We start from the raw sequence: 5000 nt of genomic DNA on the forward strand, positions 1-5000 counted from the left end.
ACGTTATGCTTGTGCGCTTATGTGGGGTCACACGAAAACTGCACCAAAATTCTTTTTATTTAGAAATTCAACTGTCTGTCATTTGGTAAACCAGCCTTATGGCACTTTAACAGTGTGTGTAAATCAGGCCTTTCTATGAACACTTGTAACGCTATAGGCCTAGCCTACTTTATGGCAAAATTATTTTTTATTTATAAACTAAACCACCATAATGTAGCCTATTAGCAACCCAAAATAATGAACTTGCTGTCTTATTTTTAAAATGTTGGTCTCGGGCGGCGTGCACATTCTTGGACCAATAGTTCAGTGACAATAGGCTACTCAAGTGAATAAAGCAATATATTATATATATTATATAATATATTATAATAAAGCCTATATTATATAATATATTATAATAAAGCCTAATAATTAAAATATTTGTCTCACTCAGTATATATCTCGTAAATTGGTGAGCCATAGAATATCCCACCGTCAAGATTATTATATTTCAAGATTCCAATCTATCCCACCATATGAAAGGTTATTTCTACTGACACGCTTCATGGTGACATAAAAACACAAATAGTTTCCCCTTGATATAAAGGCTGACATAAGAGACATAGGCTATGCAAGATGGGTACAAATCCCAGACTGTCCTGAAAAACAAACAGGATGTATAGATACAATGACAAATTCAAGGTCTCAAAGCGTTCATGCTTCTATCCAAAAAAACTCACCAGAAGTTGTTATTTATGGGGTTATTTTTTGAAATTTTCTTCTGGGGGAGCATGCCCCCAGACCACCCTAACTGCTGAGTTACCAACCTTTTGAAGTGGCCAGAGGGGCCCTTTTTACATCTGTGCCTAGAGGCCCACTAGCTGATAAACTGTCCATGTGTGCACACCTTTTGCTACATAGTATGCAAGTTTTACGCACTCATCTTGACATGACATGATTTAGCACACAAGCCAAATATTTTAGTGAGTGAGTGAGTGAGTGCCCCCAAATCTCACTCCAAGCTGAGCTCATAACTTGAGAACCATGGGGAGGGATATTTAAACAAAGCCCGAAAAAAGTTTTCAGCTCTGTAGTTAATTGGGTTTACAGCAGGAGCAGGTGAACCATGCTTACCCCCCTGTCATTCCTGTCTTTCCCACCCCCTTTTCACGCTCACTCTGGCTGCCAGCACCCATAACACCTGTGGGCCATTATCTCCGCTAGCTTAGTGCTAATGGCTGGTCGTGGCTAATGGGTAGCAGCATGCCACGCTAGCCATGCACTTGTTTTCATTTCATGCCAGGTGTTTTCCTTTCAACGTGATGTGTTTCCTGACAAAGCGAAGTCTCTTCCACATCCCACTGTAATGAAACCGTATGTTGCTATAGCAGGGGTTGGCATGTTAGCATTGTTGAATACTGCGATATACTACATTTGGATTTTGATGAAGCAGATATGGTATCAAACTTACAGGGTCAGCCAATGTCTAGCTTCTATCTCTTCTCCTGCCTTTGTTTGTCTTATCTTGTGTCACAGTGCATTTGTCTTTCTGTCTATTAGTCATTCTTCTTCATCTCTGGGTGAAAGGCGGGATCATTGTTCTCTGTGTTACCTCTTGGGAATTGTAGTCTTCTAATGGGAGATAATGTGTACAAGGCTCTGTGGCAGAGAGGAGGGAGCTTTATGCCAGATTCTATTCAGTGTGAAGGTGTGTTCTTTTCATGGTCTCTCTAATTCTCAGGACTTCAGGGATTCAACTTTATTTTAGTTCCTGTTGCCGCAATTTATTCTTGTACAGAGATTTTGCTTGCTTTTCACAATTGTGTGTATGTGACTGTACTGTATGGTAGTGTGTTACTAACTGTGTGTGTGTGTGTGTGTGTGAGAGAGAGAGAGAGAGAGAGTAAGTGCAAGTAGTGAGAAAGCAAAAGTGTGAGGAGTTGTAGCAGGAGAGTGAGCCCAAGACCGAGGCAGCCAGAGAGGGGATTTTGGTACATCCTGCCTAAAAATATCTCAGGGAAACTGCTGTCTGTGCCACTTTGTTCCCTCTTCATAATCCCGCTAAATCAAAACCCTTTGGATACACTGACGGTCCACACTCCACACCTCCACAAATCCACTAAATCTAAATCACAGGTAATTCAAACCCCTCAGGTCGCAGTGTGTCCCACTGACTGAGTTTGCATCCCCTTTCTCTTCCACCTCCACGTGCACCACGTCAATCCAAACTCCTCCAAAACACCTCCACCACCTCCTCCCAAGCAGCGCGGCACTCCCTTACCCTCACTGCACCACCTGCCAGGGCATCCAGACTTCTGTCCTGTCAAGGCCGACCCCACCCCTGCGCCTCCCTGGGACAGCACCTCCCCGTGCCCCCATGCGTCTCCTCCCTGTCCAGCTGGGGATAATGAGGCAGAGAGGGCCCATCTGGGTTAGTGCTGAGGGGAACGGACTGCAGGAGATGCGAGGGAAGGAGGGGGGGAGGGAAGAGGAGGAAGGAGGAGGAGAAGGAGGCACTGGGCTGGGATGGAGGTCACCCCCACACACTGCTGCCAAGGATGGTAGTGCTGGTGGTGTGGGTTGGGTGGGAGGGTAGCATAGGGAGAAGAGGGCTGGAGGCGTCTGTGGGCTCCTGATGCAGTAATTACCTGTCCCTCTGCTGGGCATAAGCCCTGATGGACTCCAGCTTTCGCTCTTATCTCACCACACAAGGCATCTGTCTGGTCTTACTTACAGTCCTGTACGGATTTTTTTGTCATCTTTTTGATTGATTTTCCTAATTCAAGATGCAAACAGAAAACACAGAGGTAAGAAATACCTGAAGCACGTTGAGATAAACTTTACAAAAGAAGAAAGTAACATAGGGCACCTATTATAATACATTAGGAGTTTAGCTTTGACCGCCAGTGCCAAGCCTGCCCTTGCTGCCACTATAACTGGTTTAGATTAGTTTATCACAGCCGCAATTCGTGCAAGTGAGATAGTGTCATAATTAAAAAAGGAGTTGATGTCAGCATTTCATCTCAGTGTGCAAGTCTCATAATAAAATTATATATTATACAGTATAAGTTATACAGATTTTAGACAAGGCCTGTAAGTTAGTCATGGCCATATACAAATAAGACAGAAGGGCAGCAGGGTCACTTTTGACACAAAAATTAAAACAGGTCAGCAACCCACTATTACAAATGTGCCAAGGTGCTATTGTGACCGTGTTTGACATGATATAACCTCATAGTACAGTAAATGTCGTGGCACTTTCCATGTGGCTTTTTATGCTTCCTATTGTGGAAGATTCTGGATTGCCTCCTGACTCAACTTCAATCTTGCTCCGCTACGCCGTGCAAAGTTGTGTTCATCTACAAGTTCAGAAGTTCCCCCAGACTAAACACCTAACTCTCACTGACAATCTCTCTCACCGATCATGCAGCACTTGACCTGGAGTCAAATGTGAGCAACATTTGTGCTGGCGCTTTCGTAACGAGCAGAAACAAACATGTTAAATAAATGATCCCATGTTTGAGGAGGCCGCGTCACGCTTGAGGAGACCAAGGCGCGGTGCAGCCGTCTGTGTGGAACATCGCATGCCAGTGGCCGCTACCTCCAGTCGCACTGCATCCACACCGTAAAGCACACCACCTGTGCTAAAGCTAAGCTGAGTAACCTTCCATCCCCACCTTCTCTCAAACCCCCCCCTTCTCTCCCTCCCTCACTGCCTCTCTCCCTCCCTCTCTCTCTCCCTCCCTCTCTGCCTACCTCAGGACTGCTTCTAGGTCACCAGTGAAGAGGAAGTAATGTGGGACAACTCTTAGCTCTTGTAAATGTAGGTAGCTGCAGTCTAATGTAGCCTACGTGGGTGGCAGGGAGTGATGTCTTTAGTGCTGTGAAGTTTATCTAGTGCCTTTGGTGTGATTTAGTCGAGGACTACTCCTCGTACTAGGCATGTGCTTTCAAATATATTTGCATCCATAATAGCCTTAGCCATCGCATGCATTGGAATGGGGTTGGAGGGGTGCTTTAGCGCCTTCTCTTTCTATTGATGCTAACGACATTGATTACCATTTTACGACAGCAGCGTTTTTAATGGCCTCTGCAGTCATTCGGATCCCTCCAGTAACGTCTCATTATAGCCTGCTCAGGCTATTGACGCATCATCATTAGCATCCCGCGCAGCGCGCATCAATACGTTCTGATGACGCGGCACTCTGCGGATATATGTCAGGCGTCATAAATGATGGATGAGATGCCAGATTAGCTGCTGTGGCTTCCGCTGCGACGTTGCTGCTGCTTCTGCTGGTGCTACTGCTGCTGCTGTGTGTGTGTGTGTGTGTGTGTGTGTGTGTGTGTGTGTGTGTGTGTGTGTGTGGAGTGGAGGCCTGCTTGGCCCACATTGGCAGCTGTGGATGTGTGGGGGGAAAGCACAGCTCTCCATTACGCCGCGAGGGAGGGAGGGGGGAGAGGAAAATCCACCTGCTCAAGAAAAAAAGGGAAATAAGACAGGTATGGCTAAAAATATGCCCGCCTGCCCCAAACTCACTCCCTCTCACTTTCCTGCAGCAAATGTAGACACAAGTACACACACACACACACACATCACGCTCTGGATGTTTGCCTGGCAGCGTGCGGAATAGCACTGGTGGTGGTGGTGGGGGCAGCTGCGTGCCCCCAGGGCTAGCATCTGGGATCTGTGCCGCTCTTGATGCCGCAATCTGGCAACCGCCCGCACGCCTGCCGCTGCAGCCCGCCGCCCCCCAAGACCAGTGGTGCGCACAATCTGCCAACCCACGGGACCCGTTCCACCCCACAGACCGCCACGGCGCGTGAGCAGGCCAGAGAGTGCAGCTGATGCTGCTCTGATGGATGAAGATGCGGAGATGTAGGCGCAGGCGTTCTGGGAGGGTGAAGGGGCACCAGTGGCGTTTTCAACAAAGTCCTCTAGGAGATAGCGCAGCCTTAAACACAGCTGCTTCATAACACACATCCCAGGAGAAGGGACCCACTTCTTGTGTGTGTGTTCAGTC

General features: G+C 47.1%; 1 protein-coding gene across 4 annotated transcripts in view; it reads left to right on the top strand.

The window, feature by feature from the left end:
- The window catches only part of cacna2d3a (calcium channel, voltage-dependent, alpha 2/delta subunit 3a), a 186941-nt gene that overhangs the window by 102600 nt on the left and 79341 nt on the right, over positions 1-5000 (top strand). The window lies entirely within an intron of this gene.

The sequence above is a fragment of the Alosa alosa genome, chromosome 4 (assembly GCF_017589495.1).
Source record: "Alosa alosa isolate M-15738 ecotype Scorff River chromosome 4, AALO_Geno_1.1, whole genome shotgun sequence".
NCBI lineage: Eukaryota > Metazoa > Chordata > Actinopteri > Clupeiformes > Clupeidae > Alosa > Alosa alosa.